The sequence below is a fragment of the Hyperolius riggenbachi genome, chromosome 8 (assembly GCF_040937935.1).
Source record: "Hyperolius riggenbachi isolate aHypRig1 chromosome 8, aHypRig1.pri, whole genome shotgun sequence".
NCBI lineage: Eukaryota > Metazoa > Chordata > Amphibia > Anura > Hyperoliidae > Hyperolius > Hyperolius riggenbachi.
Window position 1 is genome coordinate 50,492,302 of NC_090653.1, and position 26,549 is coordinate 50,518,850.

Below are 26,549 nucleotides of genomic sequence, written 5' to 3' on the forward strand. Positions count from 1 at the left end.
ACAGTCACCAGACCTGAACCCAATCGAGATTGTTTGGGGTGAGCTGGACAGCAGAGTGAAGGCAAAAGGGCCAAGAAGTGCTAAGCATCTCTGGGAACTCCTTTAAGACTGTTGGAAGACCATTTCAGGGGACTACCTCTTGAAGCTCATCAAGAGAATGACAAGAGTGTGCAAAGCAGTAATCAAAGCAAAAGGTGGCTACTTTGAAGAACCTAGAATATGACATATTTTCAGTTGTTTCACACTTTTTGGTTATGTACTATAGTTCCACATGTGTTAATTCATAGTTTGGATACATTCAGTGTGGATCTACAATGTTCATAGTCATGAAAATAAAGAAAACTCTTTGAATCAGAAGGTGTGTCCAAACTTTTGGTCTGTACTGTATATATATATATATATATATATATATATATATATATATATATATATATATATATATATATATATATATATATATATATATATATACACACACACACACACACTGTGTGTATGATATAGATATATAGATGTATATAGATATATACACACACACATATATACATACACCCCCTGGCTTAATAAATGAGATTTGTCTAAATAACTTAATTGATAGCTCCTGAGGTGTGATCAGTAGTTCACCTGTTTGACAGATGGGATCCTTTCTTTGTAGAAGTTGGTGAAAAATATTCTCTTTGTTGGTTCAATTGGATCATTTCCAGGCAATTATTTCCAATTGATCAAATCCATTGTTCGATTTTTGTGAGATAAACCGATATGAGGAGATAATACATGAGATAGAAAAGACAAAGGGAGATGCATCATAAATGAAGATAGATAAAGAGGAGAAAATTCATGTGATAAGACAGACAAAGAGACATCATTAATAAGCAGCTATAGATAAAGGCCCATATGCAATTCACTTTTTCTCCTGAGTTTTTTGCCTAGATGTTATTTTCAAAATTTGCCATAAAATGCATTTCCTACCACCAACAAGCAAGAAAATACTCAAAATAATTTTGGTAGTATTTTTTCTCTTACTTTTAGGAACTTTTTTCATTTGTAAAATGCTTAAAAGTTATTTTAAACAGAATATAAAAATTATCTCCTAGGAGATAAAACGGGAAAAAAGTGAATTGCAAATGGGCAAAAGAGAGATAATTATCAATTAAGACAGATAAAGGAAGATAATTAATGAGATAAAAAGGTAAAGAGCCTGATGCATGAAAGGCCAGTGAATTTTCCAAGTGGTGGCAAATGGCAATGCACAGCAATTTTACTGGTACTAAGGCAAAGGAAACAAACACATTACACTATTAGTATGTTGTGCATTTTACCGGTTGCCATGGTAACAATAGAACAGGCAGTTCCTCCCTTGCCTTAGCACCAGTAAAATTGCCGTGCACATGGTGGTGAATTTACCAGCCTTTCATGAATCAGGCCTGAAGCCTGGAACCCACTACAAAACGCTATCGCTAATTGCAATCGCTAGAGTTTTGTATGAGCGGTTTGCAAGCGATTTCATGAGCGTTTTCAGGAGCGATTTTAAAAAGTGTATTCTGTTTGCCAGCGGTTGTGTAGCGATTAGCGTTTTAATTCTGATTGGTCCTTTCAATTAATTTTACATTTTGTTACAGTGTGCAGTAACTTCAAAACGCTAGCAACATCGCTCTGTGCAGGTTTTGATGAGCGATTACGCCAGTGTTTATATACTTTACATTGCAGAAACGCTAATGCTAGACGCCAAAAATGCTGCATGTCCTGCATTTTGCGATTTGGTAATCGCAATCGCTCCAGTCAGGGCCGGGCCGAGGCATAGGCTGGAGAGGCTCCAGCCACAGGGCGCAGTGTAGGAGGGGGCGCAAAATTCATTCAGCTGTCATTCCTAATTGTGTATGAAGCAGAGAGAAATAAGAAAAGGGGATACATAGCAGTGACTGCAAGCCCGATAACTAGATATTAAGGTGTTGGGGAGGTTGTGGGCCCTGGGGCACCTCTTAGTCTAATAGCAATCAGTGTGTGACGGCTGGGGTGGGAGGGATGGAGGGGCGCACTTTGGTGTCTCAGCCTTGGGTGCTGGAGGACCTTGTCCCGCCTCTGGCTCCAGTGGAATTTGGCTCATCCATTAACATTAGCTGAGCGTTTAGGGAAATCGCTAGCGGTTTGAATCGCTCCTTTAACGCTCATAAAATCGCTCTAGTGGGTTCCAGCCCTAAAGGATTGTATGTCAGAAAAAAAATATATATATATATACATACACATACACATACACATACACCTACACATACATTTTGCTTTTAAGCAGGCAGCATTCAATTATTTGTCTACCTGAGGATGAGTGGATGTTATACGTCAGGTTCCCTACATGACAGGTCACAGCAGAGATCTGATGTACCGCCTGCTGTGCCAATTTTTTATTTCCTGGTGTCCTTGGTAACGGACATACCATATGCTATCTATGACATGCCCGTGCTCCATGCATGTGCACCCTCAGGACTTTGCGTTCCACTTATGCAACAATTGCATAATGGACACGTGACAGATCCTGTAGATAACATAGGATTCGTTGACAAGTCTGTTTGTGCGTTGTGGTCCATAGCAGAAAGCGGTCTGCAAGTGGGTGTCATGTGGACCTAGCTTAACAATAATATGGGGTGTCAAACTTTCATGATCATGACGTTTCATTGTAATTTATCCTTGACTTCAGCCTACTTGATCCACTTCGCCCTTTCTTAAAGAACCACTGTTGTGAAAATCTTAAAATACATGTAAACATACAAATAAGACATTTTTCCAGAGTAAAATGAGCCATAAATTACTTTTCTCCTATGTTGCTGTCATTTACAGTAAGTAGTAGAAATTTGATAGAACCAACAGGTTTTTGATTAGCCCATCTCCCCATAGGAGGTTCTCAGGGCTTTCTTTATTTTCAAATGCACTTAGTGAATGGCAGTTGCTCCGTCCAACTGCCAAAAAAGTGTACAGTGAGCAGGAAGGCTGGCCAGCATCTTTGTGTAACTCTTTTTCAGGTAGTGTCTTTATAAAGAATAAAGGTCATGCTGAGAATCCCCTATGGCAGTGATGGCTAACCTTGGCACCCCAGCTGTGACAAAACTACAAATCCCATCATGCCTCTGCTTCCCCGAGTTATGCTTAGAGCTGTCAGAGTATTGCAATGCCTCATGGGACTTGTAGTTCCACTACAGCTGGAGTGCCAAGTTTAGCCATCACTGCCCTATGGACAGATGGACTAGCCCAAAACCTGTTGGTAATGTCAGATTTCTAGCACTTACTGTAAGTGACAGCAACTTAGGAGAGAAGTAATATATGGCTCATTTTACTCTGGAAGGAAAGTACTTCTTATTTGTATGCGTTTACATATATTTTACATTTTAAGATTTTCACGACAGTGGTCCTTTAAGAAAAACATTTGTATTGGTCCCTAAGCCAACTTGAAACCTAAAGACATTTCTACAATGATAGTTCCCTCAAGGAGGATGTGAAAGGTTGGCTGAGGGATACCAAGAAGAATTCCTTTATTCCAGTGGCATTAAATCACTGTAGGCAACGTTGGCCGAGAGTGTTATATAGTCCAGGGAAATTAAATGATCCTGTTAAAAGAAATGCATACATTTAACATTTTATTATTCTCCAAGCTGTTAAGACGCAAAGCACCACCAAAGGAACTACAAAGCATTCAACTACCACCACAACAAGTACAAAGCATCCACCTATCACCACCACTACTAAAGCCACAACAACAACAAGTACAACGCATCCACCTACCACCACCACTACTACTAAAGGCACAACAACAACTACAAAACCTAAACTCGCCACCAATACTGTCACCAGTGCAGCAACCAAGAAGACAACGGAGACAACCAAGCAGATCAGCACACAACACCATAAAAATAACGCGTCCAACCAAGGTAAGATGAAAGCTCTTCTGATTAGTCTTTCCTAAAGTGCGATACATGCAAAACAGGTGCTGATAGGTGCGAGAGCTTGCGGCCAGTTGTGTTTCTTTACTGAACATTGCTGCACATACAAGAGAACCATGCTACAGTGGTAGCCAATAAAATGTAGGACTCTTTTTTTCCAGAGAAACTCCAAGGCCCTTATTCTTTTTCTGTAAGTTTTCTCAAAGGTGATATTTTAACACATTATCAATAAAATGCAATTTAAGGCACCAGCAAGCAAGAAAATACTCAACTAATTTTGACAGTACTTTTTTGGTAGTGATAAGCACAAATTTTGCATAGTTGTAATTTTGCATCAAAATTGTAGTTTCGTCTGTAATTGTAATCAGGAACCATCATTTCGCATTTTCACTTAATTTTTGCATAATTTCATGCCAACTTTAGCGGTAAATAGCACAGCCTCCATACATGCTATTGTCCCGAAAATGGCTACATTTGTTAAGTAGAATAGTGGTAAGTGGTAATAAATTTTTGAAAAATAAAACTGCAAACATTTTAAAAATGCAAAGGAAAAATGGTTTTTAAACTCAGAAAAATAACAGTTTAAAAACCATTTTCCTTTGCATATTTAAAAAATCGATATTCTCAAAAACGACAAAGTGCTTTAGAAAAAAATATTTTTTTGACTTATTCTCCTTAACATATATCACAATTTTGGTGACAATAGCATTTATGTGGGCTTTGCTAGTAACCACTAAAAACAGCATGAAATGACAAAAATTACGCACAATAACGAATGGATGACATGAAATCAATTGATTTTACACATCTTAATTACGTAGAGGTGAAAGTGCAAAAATCGTAATTCGCTGATTACGATCATCACTATTTTACATCTATTTGTGGTACTTGCAGAGTGCTGAACAGTTATTTTAAACAGAAGATGAATAATTATCTCCTAGGAAAAAAACTTAGGAGAGAAATTTTAATAAGTGCCCTCATTTATAATAGGGGCATGGAATAAAGTAGGCCACATCGATCGATCATTTTGCTACTTTGGCAAGAAATTGAAGCACCTTATGGGTACACTGACATTTTGAAGCTTTTTGCACAATGGCAAAGTAGCTCTTTATAGCAATCCACTTGATCCTTTTCATACAATAGATGATATCAATCCACACAATTTGGTCCTACCAACTCTATGCTACTTGTAGCGCTAAAGCAACTGTAAATGCCTACTTACCACGCAACACCTGGAAGTGTCATGGGGGCATCTTCTAATGGAGGACAGTAGAAACCCACCCAGCACAAGAGTACTTGCCTCAATAGCAGGTTAAAGGGGCTGATTGCTGAAAACCAATGGGGAAGTTACTATAGAACAAGTGGAAAAAAGTGAAGTGTGGTCCGGTGGTAGTCGAGGAGCAGAAATGCAGACATCAAATCAACAAACATTGATTCCGGTAATACCTTTAATGACAAACTGTACAGTACATGCTTTATTGCAAGCTTTCGAAATGTTAAGTTTCTTCTTCAGGCATTATACAGAACTGGATCAGAACCATACAAAAAAAAACTATTACAAATATATTTTTGTATGGTTCTGATCCAATTCTGTATAATGCTTGAAGAAGAAACTTAACTAAACTTAAAGTTCCGAAAATTGCTATAAACCATGTACAGTTAGTCATTAAAGGTGTAACCGGAATCAACGCTTGTTGGTTTGATGCCTACATTTAATAAATGAAACATTTCCAATTTTTTTGGTTTTCTCTAAATAAATCAGCTCTATGAAGTCTTGGACTAAGCAACTAAAATAATGGTCCTCAACCGTTTTAACCAGAGACATCTCCAAGCTTTAGGTACCTCCTGTGTATTTAGGAGCTTGAAATCCTTTTTTAGTGAAATTTGACTTTGTAGACGTCTGCTGATCCCATATTTAGAGATTGACTATCTTCTGTTAAAATGTATCTGAACTTGGTATTGTAACTTACTGGTAATGGCTACAATTTCTTAAGTTATAGCAGCTGTTGCATTGATAGATAACTGTTTCTTTATTGGAATTTTGTGATTTACCCCCCAAATGACAAAGGGATGTGGAGAGCATTGATGTTTGGATACCCCCAATCATGAATTCGAGGGATCACGAATTCGACTCAGCCCCCTTATGAATTGATTCGTCATCACGATCACGAATAGAAACAGATATCTGACTCAAGTGCAGTTTTGAGTCGAATAACTGCATGTAATCACGAGTCGTAATTCGTGATTAAAAACCCGCTGACTTTAACAGTCAATAGCAAAGTCCCCTTAAAAGCTAGAAACACCAAATTTGCCAGATATGTTAAGAAGAACTGTGGGAACAAGAGGAAAAAAGTATACATTTAAATGTGGTAAATACATTAACTGACATTAACAGAGAATCTGTACTCTAAAATTCTTACAATAAAAAGCATACCATTCTATTCCTTATGTTCTCCTGGGCCCCTCTGTGCTTTTTCTGCCACTCTCTGCTGCAATCCTGGCTTGTAATTGCCAGTTTTAGGCGGTGTTTACAAACAAAAGACATGGCATGTTATAGGCTTAGAGGAGCTCACTCTGTGACTCACACAGAGCCTGCAGGGGGCGTGGAGAGGGTGTGTATAGCTTCTACCCTATCACAAGCAGAGCTGCACATTCCAGCCTGAGTGCCTGAGCCCGACAAAGCCGTCAGAGGAAAGAAGATTAGATTATATAACAGAGATAATACAGCCACTGTGCAACTAGATAAGGCTGCAGTAAGACAGACCACATTAGAACAGGTATAGGAAATTATAAGATAGAAGAAATAAGGCTGAAAATTTTGTTACAGAGTCTCTTTACCACATTTAAATGTATATTTTTTTCCTTTGAAACTTTAAAATCAATTTTCTCAAAAACTATAAGGTCTTTTTGAAAAAAAAATGTTTCCTCTTGTTCCCACTGTTCTTCTTAACGTATCTAGAAAATGTAGTGTTTCTAACTTTTAAGGGGGCTTTGCTATTAACCGCTAAACTCGGCGGGTTTTTAATCATGATTTGTGATCACGAGTAACTCATGCAGCCAATCACGAGTGCCGATCATGATTGCCGATTACAACCTCATGATCAGCAAAAACGACTCGTGATCACAAGTTACTTGTGATCACGAGGTCATGATGAGCAACCCTGGTGGAGAGAGAGTGGCTTGAAGCACAGTGGTTGTGCAATCCATCTTTTACAGTAGAGCAGCAGACTTGATTTATAACAGTGAGAAACACACCTAGCAAGTTCCGCCAACTGAAATACCGCCACAGTAGCTTTCTGCCTTGCTCGGGGATTATGGGTTACCCTCATCTGTGGGCGAATTTGGAACTCCCATGTATGGACATTCAAGACATGTTGCATCACCAAGGCGTTCTCCACCCGTCTAATTTTGGTGAGCACCCAGCTGGCTGTCATCAGCTTGCCTCCTTATTCTCCTCGTAATCTGGAAGCAGAGTTTCACCGGCCCTGCATTTCCCCATCGTGCCCCACCCAGCTGGAAAAAAAATTGGGAGAGCGAAAAGGGAAACACTATAATGAACATTATGATGGAAGCATTATTATGGGAACATTTTAATGGTGAGCACAATAATGGGGGTATTATAACAGGGAGCACTATAATGGTAGCATTATAATAGGGAGCACTATAATGGGGTAATATAATGGGAACATTATAATGGAAGTACGATAAAGGAGAGTACTAGGTTTATGGTCTAGCACTGCGTAATATGTTGGGGATATATAAATTCAGTACATGATAATAGTCATGGAGTTATTATAATGGGTAGCATTATAATGATGGGATGATGAAAAGGCACACTATGATTGGGATATTATAATCTGGTATTAATTCCATTTTCTTTTTGACTCCTCTTTTCATCCCACTAACAATCGGTGAACAGTATAGGGCTTTGGGATCACAATTGTTGCTATAATGAAAATGATCCCAGGATGAGGAAGGACTTAGTGAGCAGTGTTGTGCACTAGGAGTAGCAAGGAGTACATAGCTATTCGTAATGGAAATTTAAATTAGACAGCGCAGAGGGAGTGTTAACTTACACATGCCGCCGCTGCCTTAACCAAAGAGCTCCACATCACTCCCATGCTTCTCTCTTCTGGGGTGAAGGCGGAAGCATAGGAGTGACATAGAACACAAGTGAATGGGAAGCATATTGGCAGTAGGAGGCTGCAAGGGTAAGATAACACCCCCTCTACCACGGGTGGGGGTGGGGCTGTCTAATTTAAATTTAAGTTTAAATTATGAGTAGGTACGTCAGGGCCGGATTTACTATAAGGCATTGCAGGCACGTGCCTACAGGCGCATGATGATGGAAAGGCGGCTCACTCCCCCCTCGAAGCGCCTTTCAATCACCAGATCTCCGTTCAGTCAGGGGTTCCTCTAGCTACCTAATATTGAGGTTCCTCTAGCTACCAAATACTTGGTGGCACCTCTAGCTACTTAATATTGAGGGTACTTCTGGCTACCTAATACTAAGGGGCACTTGTAGCTACCTATGAGAGACAAGAAAAGTAAGGGAGAAGTGCCAGCTGGGACAGCCAGCACACATGCAGTGCAGTTAGGAGGAGGTTTGTTGGTTCATGGAGGGCGGAGTCTAGGGTGCCAGAACATCTGTGCCTATAGGCTCCTGGGATGTAAATCCGGGCCTGAGGTACGTCATCGTGAGTACTCATAGTGCACATCACTATTAGTGAGAGAAGAAATTTACATTGTGAGCCCTATTTCCATACAACAGTAAACAACACTTTCCTCTTGATATATTAACAAAAGCAAAACGTGCCAGAAGTTTTCAAATACTGTGAACTAAAGACTCTTTGTAAATTTTCTTTTAGGTCATGGAGCATTGTGGGGGATAATTCTGATGTTTCTGACGCAACTATTTCTCAAATGATTCCGTTGTACCTGCTTTTCCTGTAAGTGAATCAAAATGACATTTTTACAAACAGCTATGGTTTTACAGAATATCATGTTTTCTGATGGTTTGATGGCAAATATGGATGCCGCCATGATTTGAACTTCGTAAGGCATGCTGCGTTTTCTAATAAAAGCATGTATGGAATAATCCTCTCTAACAGTGAAGAGCACATAGTTAGATTCACTAGTAATAAAAGGGAATGCTTTAATGGGTTATCCCTTTGGTATCATTGCATTCCAGCGGATTTGGAGGTGTGTTTAGCTTCTAAAGCTACTGTTGGATTGACTTCTTATCAGTCTTATCAGCTTTTTGAACAATAGCAAGAGACTTTTTTTAGTTACTTTAACTTGTTCGACAACAAAAGTATTTTGACAATTGTGCTGCATAAAAGACCGCTGTTGAGCGTGTGTATGGGGCTTAACCACTTAACGACCGTCTAACGTCGATAGGCGGCGGCTGGTCGTAAGTGGAATTACATGGAAGCCGTTCCATGTCAGTTCACGGAGGGTGTCTCCGTGAACAGTCTGCTAGCCGCCGATCGCGGCTCGCAGGCTAAATGTAAACACGCGGGGAAGAAATCCCTGCTGTTTACATCATCATCTTCTGATTGGAAGATTGGATTGCTAAAGCCTATCCTAGGCGGTGCAGGACAAATATCCGTCCTGCACAGCCCATATCGTGAGGGAGAGGGAGGGAAGGGCAGAGAGGGAGGAAAGCGCTACGGAGGGGGGCTTTGAGGAGCCCCCGCAAATCACAGGCAGCCGGCGGCGATCAGAGCCCCCCAGCAGGACATCTCCCTAGTGGGGAAAAAGGGGGGGGGGAGTCTGATCGCCCTGCTGCAAACCTGATCTGTGCTGTGGGCTGGAGAGCCCACGCTGCACAGATCAGGCAAAGAGAGCCTGGTCCTTAAGTGGTTAAGGACGACAATGGTTAGTTTGCATATTTCAGCAGTGATGTACTGGGAGACATCTCAGAGCTAACTCCAACCTGAGTACTTTCTGTTTTAAGAAAGTGAACTTTTGCCTTCAGTATAGATAAATGATGTAAATGCAGGTATAATCACACTTTTACTATCTTTTGACCACCCTGTACTTGATTGTGGTCAAGTTGGTTATTTAGGGTTCCCATACATCTAGCGATGATGGCAGATTCCACCAAGAGACAAATCACTCACTTATTAGAGAGAGATTTGTCAGCTGAACGTACACCACAGGCCGATTCCCGATTGATTTCAGCATGAAAACTCCCTGGAATTGTCTGCCGCGTCTGCCACATCCACCACCTCGCCACTGCTCCCCTAGTGTATAAATGTACCCCCATATGTGCATTTATACATTACCTGTCCTGTGTCATCCATTGCATGGTGCCCATCCATTAGGGATGGTCAGAATTGCCGATTTCTGATTCCGCAGAAATTCCGCCAATGCAGATTTGTGCTGCTGCTGTATTCTGACGGTATTTAGCAGTATTCTGACGGTATTCCGATTTCTGCAGATTTCCCTTCTCCATGGAAAATTCTGCCTACCACACTACAAATCCTCATTTTCTGATTGGCTTATTCATTCTGAGTCTTCTGATTGGCTTGAAATTACTGACTATCAGTACAGCTTCCGCATTAGTTAGTTCTGCGTGCTAATTTCCGCGTTCTGCATTCCGAAGCGGAAATGTGATTTCCGGTCACAAATGCGGAAGTTTCCCTTTCACGGAAATTGGAATGAGCATCCCTACATCCATCTTCAGAATCCCCCACTCTTCCGTTAGCGCTATACACGTTGCCGACGTGTAGCACATGGCGCATGTGTGATGTCACACACGCGCCACGCCCCCAGCATGTATACCGCTAACAGAAGAGTGGAGGATTTTGCAGTAGGCAACACAGGACAGGTTATGTATAGATGCACACATGGGGGGAAGCACAGGGTGTTCCATTGCGCTTGTTGCTCGTCCCGATATCGCTTGAAATCGCTGCTACCCCCACGCACCCGATTGACCACAATAGCCCGCCATCTTTCAGCGTGTCCAATCAATACATGCAACAATTCGGCTTAAAATTGGTTGGCTCATTGATAGGGCATGCTACTGGCGGCACCGATTTTCATCCAATTCAATAATATTGATTTGGATGGTCGTTTAGCCGCCAAATTGAGAGATGAACGGCTACCTTTAGTTACTCTCTTCCAATTCCCCTCCGTTTTCAGCTGGTGACCTAGTGTGTGTCAGTCAGACCTGAGATCAGTCCTGGATTTCCGGAGAGGCCACAAAGGCCTGGACCTTGAGCAAGGGGTGGCCGGGCATGGAAGAGTTGCTGCATATGAAAGAGGAAGTTGGTAGTGTAAAAGGGTAGACGCTTATGGCAAACACTGCATGGAAGACAGTGGCATAACAATAGGCCCTGCAGCCCCCTGGCAGCCTTTGCCACAGTCGGCGGGGAGAGGGGAAGTTCCCCCCTCTCCCTCACCTCGGGGCTCTCCCCTCTACGCTCCCCTCCAGCTAGTTACAGTGTGCGGGCAGCGGCGAGCAGATACATACCTTCTTCCGTGCTTTCCATCGCAGACTTCTCGCTCTAGCGGCTGACGTCACTTCCGGAAGTGACGTCAGCCGCTAAAGCGAGAAGTCTGCTGTAACTAGCTGGAGGGGAGCGCAGAGGGGAGAGCCCCGAGGTGAGGGAGAGGGTGGAACTTCCCCTCTCCCTGCCGACTGTGGCAAAGGCTTTCCCCTCATGCTGCCACCCCTCCAGCCCCCACAAAACGGCCACGAGCGGGCCCCAGGGGAGGGGGGGCCGCTCTGAAATTCTGCAGGGGGGCCCGGTGAGGCCTAGTTACGCCCCTGAAGGGAGCTGCTGCCCAAGAGAACCATACATAAAAGAGAACTGGTTTACATGAATGTTACACTTAGATGGGGCTTCACATGGAAAGGTTGAACGAATGTTGCCATAGAAGAAGAGTCACAAGAAAATTGGCCTAGGGGCATAAAAAGTGTGAATCCAGCCTTTCCTGGGATAGGGTATCTGAACCCTGAGTTTGGCTTCAACAGTCCATGTATGTAGTGTAAGAGGCGCCCAGTTTGATAAAAAGATAAAATAATAAAATTATGTGGGGAGGTTGCTTAGCGCTGATGTAGGAAAATAACTCACTATGAGAAGGTTTTTATGAAAATAAGAATAAAGACTATTTCAAAACCTATTTCACTGGACTATGCCAGTTTCCTCAGTTCTAAAAAGTCTTTGAAACATCAGTGAATATTGTCACCACCTCTGTCCAACTTTTTAAATGTTTATTTTATCATCCTGGCCGTGTCTTGCACCATATCCAATAGGGTCTAGTGACTAGTCTCTTTTACTTGGCTGGGACAGAAGAGGAAGAGTGCATCGGTCCTATGTAAGTCACCCAGCAATTGATATATAGACACAGTCACGCAGTTATTGACCAGAATGATCGATGGCATGGGTTGGCAGTGATGACAGTGAACAGTGTGCACAGCCAGGTGTCTGAAGACATTAACCTCCTACTTTTTGGCACACAAATGAGTTGGAAACTTCTTGGCCAAATACCATTATGTTACCAGATGCAGCTTGGAATGAATATCAATTACTTGTTCTTCACCAATTTCAGAAGACAATCCATGCTAGTCAGATGGAAGCAGGGCACACATGAGTACATATGCTCCAGCCTATACTAGGGGCACCTATACCTAGCTACCTGTATTGGGGGAGCCTATAGCCAGCTTCCTATACTGGGAGCACCTATACCAAGCTACCTATATTGGGGCAACCTATAGCTGGCTACCTATACTGCAGGCACCTATACCAGGCTGCCTGTACAGGGGGGCATCTATACTGGGGGCATCTATACCTGGTTACCTATCCTGTAAGTATAGTTTATCTTTTTAGTATCCTGCCTGGCCTGCCTTTCCAATTTCTAGGGAATTTCTAGTTACGCCCCTGCTTTAAGGCTTATTTCTGTTTAGAATGACAAAGAATCTTTTGCAAACTATAGGGAGCTCAGATAAGCAGCGATCTTCATCTTTCAGATATAGTTCACAGCAGCTCAGAGGATTTTCCTGTGCGGACTCTAGGCTGTACTCATCTTTAATGCTAGGAACAGTACATGATGCGTTCGATAGATAATTTCCGCCATGTCCGATATTACTTTCTAGAAAAACAAATCGTTTTAATGGAAAATCAACAACAACAAAAAAAAACGCATCATGTGCACCTAGCATTACAGCAGATGCTGCTTTTCACTGAAACACAACTGGGGTGATAGCAGGAACGTACATCTGCAGAGACAGGGGGGTATTCTATGTCCCGCACATTTTCTAACCGCCAGGGAGTGTGCACCCAGCTGTGTGTACAATATACTGTCTAGCAAATAATACAATAGTGAAAGGATCGCCGGTAAGGTCTACAAATCAGCAAAAACAGAAGCCTGAAGTCATGGGACTCCAAGATCAGCTCATGCAGTGATATCATTCCTGTTATCTAATCACCACTGGTAGTGAGCAAAGAAAGTTACAGGAAATCTTAAAGGGCCAGTTCAAGTTCACCTCTGACTGCCAATCCAGGTTTTTTTTTCTCCCTCCGGATGCTGGAAGGTTAAAAAGGAACCCGAAGTGAGAGACACATGGAGGCTGCCATATTTATTTCCTTTTAAACAACACCATTAACAATTCATGTTAACCTACCAGGTATATAATTTTCCAGCAATTTTGTACCAAGAGCAGTACAATTTTTAATAAAAAAAAAAATTATATATACACACACACACATTTTTTTTTTTAACTTTATTATTTGCTGCTATGGACAGTAGTGCTGATGACACTGTGCACCCCCGACACCAGGCAGCGCACGCAGCAGCATTAGAGGGACATATGAATGCCAAGGGACCCATGCCTGCTCCTGCACTGCACCGCCATGTCTGCCCCCACGCCTCCCCGTCACTTACACCTCAGATTAGATTAATTCTGTTATCTGGGGCACATGGCTATTTAATTTATGTATGCAGCATGCAGAACACTGAGCATTTGGCTTAATGTTAGAAAAGAGGAGAGAAAGGAAATAAAAAGATATTTCCAAAAAAGTAACTTTAGCAATATCCCGAGCCAAATAACACAGGCAACCATTACACTTGCACGCAAGAAAGGATGCTTTTTTAGAATAGAAAGAGTCTTTGACCGGTAGGGGGCGCATTTTCAGTGTTTGCCATAGGCTCTATATTTATAATGGTACAGAATGCGCCCACCCACTAAAAACTTTCCCAAGATTAATTAGTAATTATGTCCACAGCAAGTTCAGAGTCTTCGCTATCATCAATCCACAGACAGTCTATTGATACATATGCAGACAGCGCTCCTCTTCTGATATCATAACCTGCAGGATAAAAACCTGTACATAGTGCATTACTGTTATATTTTCACACTGACACCCCAGTGATTTAAAGTGCTCCACACGTGCTCCACACTTGGTGTAATAATTGCCACGACCCCTTCAGAATGCAGGATTTCCTGATCGAAGCGGGCGGGGGGATGCTGCTGAGCAGCGGCTATCATGTAGCGAGCCCTGGGCTCGCTACATGATTTAAAAAAATTTTTTTTTAAAAAAACTGCTGCGCTGCCCCCTGGCGGTATTTTTCATACCGCCAAGGGGGTTAAATGAAAAATTCCTTGTAACTATGGAGGACTCTATCCAGTACCATTATAAGAAATGGCGTCCATGTGTGTGGGGGAGGGGGGGGTGTTTACTAGGAACAGATTACCCTTCCAATTAGAGGTGTCAATGAGACGGCAATAACTGCGGCTTTTACGCAAATCTACTATGAATTGTATACAGCCCTGAAAGTGGCAGGAGGTAGCCAAGCTCCAAGCTGCATACAATTTGCATCAAATTTGCATCCACATTGGAATTATTATTATCAGCATTTCATTGACCATCTCTATACAAAAACTATAAGTCCACTTAGTTCTTAAAAGTAACAGGTGCTCATAAAAAGGCATCATAAAGTATTTAAAAATATTTCAGGCAGCACCAGGGGGGGTCTTAGGGTTAGGCACCACCAGGGGAAATTTAGGGTTAGGCACCACCAGGGGAAATTTAGGGTTAGGCACCACCAGGGGGGTCTAAGGATTAGGGATAGGTAGAGGGAGGGTTCTGTGACAGAGTAGGGTTAGGTTTAGTTAGTGAAATGTTAGTAATCTATATATATAATAGACTAAGTGCCTCAACCTTGGAGCAAGAAGAAGAAGTACTTTGCATGAGAAAATTTATGCGTGCTCAATTACCAAGTTTAAGGCCTCTTTTCCACGGACTGTTGAGCTGTGTGCTCAGCAAGCAGTTACCAGGCAGCAGTGAGCAGTTACCAGGCAGCAGTGAGCAGTTACCAGGCAGCAGTGAGCAGTTACCAGGCAGCAGTGAGCAGTTACCAGGCAGCAGAAAGCTGTTAACAGGCAGCAGCAAGCAGTTACCAGGCAGCAGCGAGCTGTTACCAGGCAGCAGTAAGCAGTTACCAGGCAGCAGCGAGCTGCTAACAGGCAGCAGCGAGCTGCTAACAGGCAGCAGCGAGCAGTTACCAGGCAGCAGCAAGCAGTTACCAGGCAGCAGCAAGCAGTTACCAGGCAGCAGCAAGCAGTTACCAGGCAGCAGCAAGCAGTTACCAGGCAGCAGCAAGCAGTTACCAGGCAGCAGCAAGCAGTTACCAGGCAGCAGCAAGCTGTTAACAGGCAGCAGCAAGCTGTTAACAGGCAGCAGCAAGCTGTTACCGGGCAGTAGTGAGCAGTTGTAAGAGTTTGAGAGGCATTTTACTGCCTATCAACTGTCCGTGGTAAAGAGGCCTACCCTAGCAAGTCTGGCTTTGCAAATCTGGCCTAATTGGCTATTCATGAGGCAATGCTAATGCAAATTTGCTTTTGCATGCCAAACTATGCAGGGTCAAAAAACCAATACCGCAAAGCGGTCGCCCTGCTACATGCCAGTGATGAGCGAAAATGCAAAAATTTGTTTCGACAAATTTTTACCGAATTTTCACCTAATTTCGTTTTGACAAGCAAATTTTCCATCTAATTTTTTCGTGTTAATTTTCGCCTAATGCCAGTCATTTTCGCGTTACTTGCGTATTATTGCTGACATTTTCCGCATAAGGGCATTAGCGTCCGCATTCATGGACGTTTCTTGCGCATCATTGCGGACATTTTTCCGTATAAACTTCCGCATAGACTGAATTTCCATGCGGATTATTGTGGACATTTTTCCGCATAAAGGCATAAGCATCCGCATACAATGAATTTTCGATGCTGGTCGAAAACGCAAATATTTCTGAAGATTTTCGTGAAAATTCGCTAAAAACGAAAATTGGATTTTCGATGCGAAACTGCTACATGCTACATTAGCACTATCCAGGAGCGCCACAGGGAGGATTCCCAATGCCCCCTTTTTATACAACCGGGGGGACCGCGGGACCCAGGCTCTCTCACTGCCTGGGAACCACAGCGGCATCCCGGAGGGGGAGGCTAGGTGGTGCAGGCGACCCCCTCCCCCAGCCTGGCCAGTGCCGGGAGAGCCGTCTGCACCCACCTCCCAATATTAGAAACAGGCACTTACCTTAACGTCCATTGCGTTCTGCTACATGCGCATTAACTTGGGGGCACCACATGAGAAAGGAGTGAAGCATGGGTCACCCCAAGCTTTAGAGCTCAGGGCTGGTTCACATACAACACTCCAGGGGGGGGGGGGGGAGGACAGGCGCAGACTACTCACTCCAGGGCTCACACCACCAGAGCAAGCCATCCACCACCTGCCTCCAAAGGATACAAACTGCAAAAAATGCTTTCCATGAGAAAATTAATGCGCATGTAGCAGAACGCAATGGACGTTAAAGTAAGTGCCTGCTTTTAATATTGGGAGGTGGGTGCGGACGGCTCTCCCTGGCGCTGGCCACACTTGGGGGGGGTCGGCTGCGCCACCCAGCCTCCGGGGTGCCACTGTGGTTCCCAGGCAGTGAGAGAGCCTGGGACACTGCGATCCCCCCGGTTGTATAAAAAGGGGGGCATTGGGAATCCTCCCCGTGACGCTCCTGGATAGTGCTAATGTAGCATGAACTTATTCCCGCAGGGCGACCGCTTTGCAGTATTGGTTTTTTGACCCTGCATAGTTTGGCTTGCGAAAGCAAATGCATATTTGCATGAGCATTGCCTCATTAATAGCCAATTAGGCCAGATTTGGAAAGCCAGACTTGCTAGGGTTAAACTTGGTGTTTGAGCACGCATACATTTTCTAATGGAAAGCCTAAAGGTGGGTACACACATCAGATAAAAGTCTTTGGAAAATGAAAGATCACAGACCAATGTTACCCCCTTCCATGTAGTATGAGAGCCATACCTACACAGTCAAACAAGGTGTGTATTATGCTGGGCATTTTTTGCAAGATGCTGCACACAAAGATGCTGTACACATGCAACAGATCAGTATCTGCAAAAGATCTGTTCCTGCAAAAAATCAGTTTCTGCAAAATGCATTCATAGTCTATGATATCTGCAGATCTCATGCTGGGCATACACGGTATGTTTTCTACCATGTAATCGAGCCGCTGATGGCTCGATTGATAATTTCCAACGTGTCCGGTACCCCGCCGGATCGATTCTGCGCTCGATACCGGCGGGCAGGACAAAAGAAGAAACGAGTGGAAAATAAGAAAGCGCTCGATTACACGGTAGAAAATGTACCATGTATGCCCAGCATAATACACACCTTGTTTGACGGACATTCATCTGCAGATCCAAAGATCCATCCTGGTTGATCTGATCTGCAGATGATTGTCCGTTAAACAAGGTGTGTATGAGATCTGCAGATATAGACTATGAATGTATTTTGTAGGTACTGATCTTTTGCAGGAACTGATCTTTTGCAGATACTGATCTTTTGTGTCTGTACAGCATCTGTCTGTGCAGCATCTTGCAAAGATTTCTATCTGATGGGGAGTTCAGCTCAATAGAATAGACTGTGTAGAGTATGGCTCTCATACTACATGAAGGGTGGTAAGATTGGTCTGTGATCTTTGATTTTCCAAAGACTTTTATCTGATGTGTGTACCCACCTTTATTCTTCTTGCTTCAAGGTTGAGGCACGTACTCTATTAGATAGATAGAAGATGCGGCGTATGCTGCGACGCGGGTCAGCTAGTATTAACTAATGTTTTACTACAGCACAGTTATTACAAACTTACTTATATTTTTAATTATTAGATTTTTGAAATATATGAATAAAGTTTTAATTTTTACTTAATGACTTTTTAAAGGTTTATCAATTTTATAATAAAAATGTATACAAAATATAACTTAGAAACGTTATAGTAGTATAAACGTATAAAACGTAAAGATATGTTTTTGGATCCTGATCTGGTTAAATAAAAAAAAATAAACAAAATTAACAAACAGTGATTAAACATCGTTTATATAAAATCCGATTTGAATCATAATAATTACAATCATTGTGAATATACAAACGTTATTGTAAGTTTCCGTCTATAATTACAGAGAATAGTATTTTACAAATACAACATTTCATAGACATTATTTAATGATTGGAATTTGTAAAACATTATTGTAAACAAAATATTAAAATACAATTTTTGTATAAACGATATTTCAGATTAACGTTTACACCAGGCGCCATTTTTTCCCGCCGCCCTTTTTTTTTTATATGTACGTGACAATGGGGGTGTCACAATGGTCTGTGCTTATGAAATTCTAGTGTGGTGGTGTCACCAGCCACACTACCTCTGCAAATTGACTTTACATTGATGCCGGCTTTACACTTAATGTGTCCGTTGCAATGCGATGCCCCACCCCTTCGCACCGAAAAATGCAAAAACCAAAACATATGACCCTGCAGCAGAGTAAGCTGACAAGGTCATTTGTACAGCACCGTCCCGCCCTTCCCCTCCCCCCCCCCCCCCGACCCACTCCCCCCCTCGCCCAGTGATGTACTACTCCCTGCTGGACAGGAAGTAGGTCACTGGGATCCACGGTATTCCCCATCGCATTCCTGTCATTCAGCGCATCGGAAATGCCAACAACCTTTATAAAAGGTATGCGTCACCCATTGATTTACATTGCTTCCTCCACGCTGCATCGACATAGTAACATACTGTTGTCTCAGCGTTACCTCCTTTGCACTGCAATGGGCAGCAATAAGCCTTGCATAGGCCTCGATTCATAAAGCATTTCCGCATGAGGAAATGCAGAAAGCCGCTCGCTTTACCGACCACACAGCAAAATATGTATTCATAAAGGCTTTTTCCGCATGAAAAGCCGACATCCACGAGCAGAGTGATCAATCACCGCCTTGCGCGGTGATTATCACAGCAAAAGTAACAAATGTCAATTCATAAAGATTAGAGGTAGCGGTATGCGGACGGGTATTACCGCTACCTCTGATGTGGCGAGAAGCGTGCGGAATCCGTTGCAGTGAATGGGACAGACCTCCCAAGCAGCTGCAGAGAGAACACCGCACGGAGGGATTCCGCCTGCTTCTCCGGCTTCCGCATGTCTCCCGACAGCCTAACGCCTGCCTACAGCGGAGTATCTCCGCACGCCTGTCAGAACAGGCAACATTTTTATGAATTACCACCCTGAAGGCGGAAATACCGACAGCGGTGTTTCCCCGCTCCACTTTCCCCGCTCGCAGGCACTTTTATGAATCGAGGCCATTGCCTTTGCGGTCCCTTGTGGCAACATAGAGGAATGCAATGCAGGAAACCTAGGTGAGTGTAAAAGAGGGGATCAGTGAATAATGGCGCACAGCGCCTATGCATAAAAATGGCGCCGCATTAAAAAGATATGCTTATCGCTATTTATCGTTAGTACTGCATAATAATGGCGCACAGGGAAAAAAGAAGAAAAATGGCACACACTAACGTTATTTATCAATAGTGGCACACACTAACGTTATTTATCAATAGCGCCCTACATAAGCCAAACTGCAGACGTTATTTAACTGCAAAACGGGGAATGGATTTAATGTAACACTGTCAAGGTTAGGGTTAGGCACCACTGGGGTGGTCTTAAGGTTAGGCACCACCAGGGGGGTCTTAGGGTTAGGCACAACTAGGGGGGTCTTAGGGTTAGGCAGCACCAGGGGGGGTCTTAGGGTTAGGCAACACCAGGGGGGTCTTAGGGTTAGACAACACCAGGGGGGTCTTAGGGTTAGACAACACCAGGGGGATAGGTACAGAGAGGGTTCTGTGTGTTAACGGTAAATAACAATAAGGCTTTAACGTTAAATAACAATAAGGCTTTAACGTTAAATAACAATAAGGCTTTAACGTTAAATAACAATAAGGCTTTAACGTTAAATAACAATAAGGCTTTAACGTTAAATAGCGATAAGCGGCAAACGGATTAGCGGCAACACCGTGCGCCATTATTCGCAGGCGCCATTTTCAGATGGATGCGTAAAAGAGGCCTCAGTCAGCGGACGGAGGAAACAGGGCCAATTCTAGACTTTTTGCTGCCTGAGGCAAACTTGTGATTAGGCGCCCCCACCCTCCAATTTGGAATGATCGCACAGCACCTGACAATTTACTCTGCTTCATTTAATGTTCTCACATGACATGCTGCAGCTCAACACAATAACACACTGGCTAACTGAGTCTGTGACAAACACACTGCTCACCCTCAGCCACTTCATTCCTCCTCAGGAAGGTACACACAGTATAAACATGCTGCCCCTGAAATCTCTGCGCCTGATGGAAATGTTTCACCTGGCTTCATGAGAGAACTGGCCCTGGGAGGAAAGACATGAAACAACAATAATACTGATTCTCCTGCTTCCATTTACAGATTACGGTGATTCTATTAGCCCGTAGCTGTCTTGATCAACAGATGCATGCAGTTAAAATCACAGCAAAGGACTCTGGGAGCTACAGGCCGAAGTCTTTGAAACATGGATAATGAAGCTTTATCTGCTGGGAGATTTTTGAGTGTGTGAGAAGCCCATACATATCATACTGATCAGTCTGACTCTGAATCATTTTTAATAAAGAGGAATAGACTCATAATGCCTTGTGTCTGCCTATCCGGTTACTACAACTTATATAATGAAATGCGTGTGATATTTATAATTGTTATTTAGTTGGAGATACACATAGTGTTTCAGTAGACTCCAAGAAAGCACTGATTAAAAAAAAATCAATAAAATAAGGAAGTAAAACATGAACACAGGTAGGTTCTAAGTAGGATTAGTACTATATCTTCCCTTGTTTGTCTCATCATGCTACATGGCACTTCAGTTACATACAAACTACCCCCTGAACTGTTTAATAAGTACCTCCTGGGTACATGTACCACTTCTTGAGGATCTAGTCTTTAACCCATAAGCAGCTTAATAACTGCTTTTGACCTAATTCAGCAGAACTTGATGTGCTGTAAATTCTTTGAATGCTTTGATGTCTCTCTGCTTGCAGAAAATATAGAAACTGAAAGCAGAAGTCCTATGTTATTATCTCACACTGCCTCCTAGTGATAAGTGGCCAAAAATACACATTAAAGCAGTACTAATTAGAAGCAAGGACATTTGTATTTATTTATTTATTATGTATTTATAAAGCGCCAACATATTCCGTGGCGCAGTATAATGTAAGAAAAACAAACAAGGGATACATAATGATACAGACAATGATATAAATCAAATGTGGACACTGGTACTAAATACAGAACTGCTGATTACAATAGCAGATTTAACATGATGACTAAAATGTATAACAGAATGCAAGCTATTAAATGAATAACATTCCAAGTCACAAAAGAGTGAGAGCCCTGCCCTTGCGAGCTTATAATCTAAGGGCCCGTTTCCACTTGTGCAATGCAAATTCGTTGTGGAAAACGTGAAAATGAATTTGCATGCAGATGCAAATTCATACGCGTTTGTATTCAAAATTTTCGAATTTTTGTAAGTTTTTGTGTATTTTTGTAAGTATGCGAATTTAACCATGTCAGTGCCTGTGTGCTTTTACATTCATTTTAGGCGAAAATGTACGCAAATTCGCAATTTAAATATAGCGAAAACACATGCAAATTTCCTATTAATTACATTGCATGCGAATCCCACACCGCCTTGTGGTGTGCAAATTCTGATGGCTCTGCTGTGCAGATTTTTCCTGCACAGCAAACCGCACAGATTTCCTGACAAGTGGAAACAGGCCCATTTACTATCATTGGCTATGCGAATCTGCATGCAGAAAACACATGCAGATTCGCTATAGTAGAAACAGGCCCTAAAGGAATGAAATGGAAACAAGAGGTGGGGGAAGTACACAGTATATATACAGGCAGTGCGTAATTAGCTTATTTAGTATGGAGTAAAACTAGATGCGAGGTTTAAGGACGTATGGCCTAAGATAGAGCATATGCTTGTCGGAAAAGGTGGGTTTTGAGGGATCGTTCAAAGATTTCAAAGGTGGGAGAGTGGCAGATGTGCTGTGGAAGGGCATTCCAGAGGAGGGGTGAGGCACGTGAGAAGTCTTGTACACGTGAATGTGAGGAGGTAATTGTACAAGAGGATAAAAGCTTGTGTGCAGATCTGAGATTGCGGTTGAGTTAGTATCTGGAAACTAGTGAGGAGATGTGCAGGGGAGAGAGATTGTGGAGAGCTTTGTAGGTTAGGGTTAAGAGTTTGAACTGGATCTTCTGGTTAATTGGTAGCCAGTGAAGAGCTTGACAGATAGGAGCAGCAGAGGAAGAGCGAGAGGAGAGATGAATGAGTCGAGCAGCAGAGTTCAGTACAGATTGGAGGGGTACTAGTCGGTTAGTTGGAAGTCCACCAAGTAATATATTGCAATAGTCCAAATGAGATATAAGAAGAGTATGTACTAACATTTTGGTTGTGTACAGAGAGAGAAAATGTTGGATGTGTGCTATGTTTTTGAGTTGGAGAGGACAGGAGCTGGTTAGGGAGTTTATGTGAGGAATAAATGAGAGGGAAGAATAAAATATTACCCCTAAGCACCATGCTTTGGGAACTGAAGTTATAGGTGTGGTATTAACATTTATTGTAATATCTGTCAAAGAGGTGGACAGAAATGGTGGAAAGACGATTAGTTCTGTTTTATTCATAATAAGTTTTAAGAAGCGAGAGGACATGAAAGAGGATATAGTGGACAGACAGTCAGGAACCCTTGTGAGGAGGGAGTTACGGTCTGGGGCCGAGAGGTACAGTTGTATATCATCAGTGTATGAGTGGTGTTGAAAGCCAAATAAGTTACCAAGACCGTGCATGTAGATGGAAAAGAGGAGGTGACCGAGGACACAGACTTGAGCTACCCCTACAGACAGAGGATGTGAAGAGGAGGTCTGATCTGAATAAGAAACAGTGAAAGACCTTCCAGAGAGGTAGGAAGATATCCAGGAGAGAGCGAGGTCCTTTATTCCTATAGATGAAAGGATCTGTAGGAGTAAAGTGTGGTCAACAGTGTCAAATGCTGATGACAGATCTAGAAGGATGAGTATATAATAATAGCCTTATGATTTAGCTGTGAGGAGATCATTGGTCACTTTAGTAAGGGTTGTTTCTGTGGAATGGGTTGGCCGGAAACCAGACTGGAACTGATTAAGCAGGGAATTAGCAGATAAATACTGGCTTAGCTCATGTGGCGTTCAAGTAATTTAGATGCCAATGGGAGAAGTGACACTGGGCGGTAGTTGTCGAGGGCAGTGGGGTCTAGAGATGCTTTTTTTTAAGTAGTGGTGTTACAACAGCCTTCTTGAGTGAGGATGGAAAAATTCCAGTGGAGAGGGATAGGTTAAACAGCAATGTTAGGGCAGGGATGAGGATAGCTGTGGAATGAGATGGGATAGGATCATGGGCGGCGCTAAAGCACCCCCTAAAATGGTCCAAGCACCCCCTGAGCACCCGCAGTGGATGCCGCTCGCCGCCCCGCTCTCTATCCCTTTTGTAGTGCTACAAGAAATTGGCTGCCCATGTCCACAAATGCGGACATCGACGGCCATTTTCTTGTAGCACTATAGAGGGAGAGGAGGCAGGGAGGTGCCTGACACAGGAGAGGAGGCGGTGGGAACAGGCATAGAGGTAGCGTCTGCCAGCTCAGAACGGATTCATGAGCAGCGGCCGCAGGAGCGGAGGGGGGAGCAGCAATACTACCTACACTGAGGCAGCTATACTACCTACGCTGGGACTACCTACACAAGAAAAAAGCAGGGGATGTAGGGCGGTAGATAATTGCAATCTGGAGGTTAGAGGAAGAGTATAGTCAGACTGCATAAACTTCAAAGGATGGCAGAGAAAGAGAAGAAATGGGTGTGAGCGGCTTAAAGGATCATCTATCAGAGAGAAGAATGCCCACACCAACTCCATGTTTATTCCCACTTCTAGGAGTGTGACTAAAGTGGAATCCCCCATAAGAGAGGGCAGCAGGTGAGACGGTGTCAGAAGGAGTCAGACATGTTTCTGTGACCCCAAGGAAGGTGAAGGCATCAGAATTGAAAAGGTCGTGGATGAAAGGAAATTTGTTGCAGACTGAGGGGGCATTCCAGAGAGAAGCAGAGATAGGTGGGGGAGGAGGGGGAAGAAGAGGAATATTAATGAGGTTCTGACGGTTGGGATGTGCACATGACTGGCTGTTAGCAGTGAGATTATGTATAAGTAAGGAGTGAGCTGGCAGAGAGGGTGCGGGGTTTGATGAAATGTCCCCTGCAGCAAGGAGAAGTAGGAGGAAGAGAGACTGGAGGAGAGGGTGGGATTTAGATTTATAGGTAGAAGGACGAAGAAACATATAGTGAGGTTGTATGAATAGGAAAGTCTCGTGAGAGGCAACCTGTGGAGAGGATAAAAGAGAGGGAGAAATGTACAGGGTGTTGCTGACAACTGGAGGATGCAGTGAGTGTACAGATCCGAGAATGGCAGGGGAAAGCAGGATAATCATGAAGAGCAGAGATAACATCATTGCACTAACTGTGAATCAGTTTGGTAAAGTCTTGTGTCTGTTCCTTCTGGTTCAATTCTGGTCTAATTTTGGTTGTTCTCTTTGTACTTAGAAAACCGGTGTACTTTGAAATCAGTGTATAAATCAACCAAGGTATAAATCGACTTAGTGCCACATTTATATAGCAAGACTGATAGCCTGTGCTTAGCAAGCCTGATTGTAGGCTGACTGGTGCAGGTGATGAACTGAGAGCTCAGCCTGTAGCAGATCATAGTATAACTCAGGTAATTAAGCAGGAAGCAGCTCAATTGTCCATAGGTGTTAGGACCAAATTAGCATGGAGCCAGAGGAGAGCAGACTAATTCATGAAATATACAAAGCCAGCCACTTAGATATACTAAAAATGCAAAGAGTTGCTGCACTTCATAATATTCACAGAAAGATTGCAGTTGTAAGGCTTGGTGGTATATAACAGAGAGTCAGAGTGTATGCCAAGGCTGTAGGCCTCACTCTTCACCTGGATCCCCTGCCTGGCACACCACTAACTGACCCTCACACTGTCCCTACCTGGCACACTACTAGCTGGCCCTAGTAGGACTTAGGCAAGACGGGCATACAAACTGACGTAGGAAGCAGATATACCACCAGAAGCCACTACTGAGGCTAGAAACAGTTCCGCAGTATCACATACACAGTTTAAAAATATTCAAGTATCATGCAAAACTATTAAACAGCAATAGTAATCAGATCAGGGTAGAGAGACAGTTCCAGCATACTTGCCTGCAGGGTAGCAGCAGATGATATGTGAAGTAGCTTAGAACACAGTTCCTGCAAATCTGCATACAAAGTAATGTGAACAGATAACAGCATCAAGGTCCAGAGTCTCAAACAGCAATCAGAGTGCGCACCCAGCAACTAGCCAAAGCTATGCTTATCACGGTCGATGATTGGGAGCACTCTGCACATTTAAATAGCAATCATTCACCAATCAGTGGCTGGCCACCTTCCGAACAACCAATCACACAGCAAGGCTCAGAGGTCAGCTGACACCGCTCCATCAGCTGAGTGGGTCAGCTGACTACTGTTTACTCCTGTGTAGGGCGTATTATCAGTTACAATGCCTCCAACTGCGCTGAAGGTCCTTTCTGACAGGACGCTTGAGGCAGGGCAAGACAGAAGTTGGATGACAAATTGTGACAGCTCTGGCCACAGGTTAAGCCTGTGCACCCAGTAGTCCAAGGGTTCATCGCTGCTCAGAGTGTCTACATCCACACTTAAGGCCAGGTAGTCGGCCACCTGCCAGCCGAGGCGTTGGTGGAGGGTGGATCCGGAAAGGCTAAGGCGAGGCGTTGGACTAAAGAATGTCCGCATGTCCGACATCACCATGAGATCGCTAGAGAGTCCTGTCCTTGCCTGCGTGGACATGGGAGAAGGATTACTGGCAGTGGCACCTTTATTCTGTTGTGCTGTGACATCACCCTTAAACGCACTGTAAAGCATACTTGCCAGCTTGTAGTGCAAGTGCTGCATCCTTTATGCCTTCTGGTGAGTTTGTAACATCTCTGCCACTTTGTGCTTATACCGAGGGTCTAGTAGTGTTGCCACCCAGTACAGGTCATTCCCCTTGGGGTTTTTTATACGGGGGTCCCTCAACGGGCTGGACAGAATGAAAGATGCCATCTGCACAAATTTCGATGCAGACATACTATCCATCTCCTCTTGCTCTTCCTCAGTGATGTTAGGTAA

At 43.2% G+C, this 26,549-nt stretch overlaps 1 long non-coding RNA gene across 1 annotated transcript; it reads left to right on the forward strand.

Moving 5' to 3' along the window:
* The first annotated feature begins 3,782 nt into the window (after positions 1-3,782).
* Positions 3,783-20,850, forward strand: LOC137528138 (uncharacterized). Its single transcript, XR_011023283.1, has 3 exons — positions 3,783-3,914; positions 8,795-8,875; positions 20,707-20,850. It is a non-coding gene; the product is annotated as an uncharacterized lncRNA (long non-coding RNA).
* Positions 20,851-26,549: the final 5,699 nt, after the last annotated feature.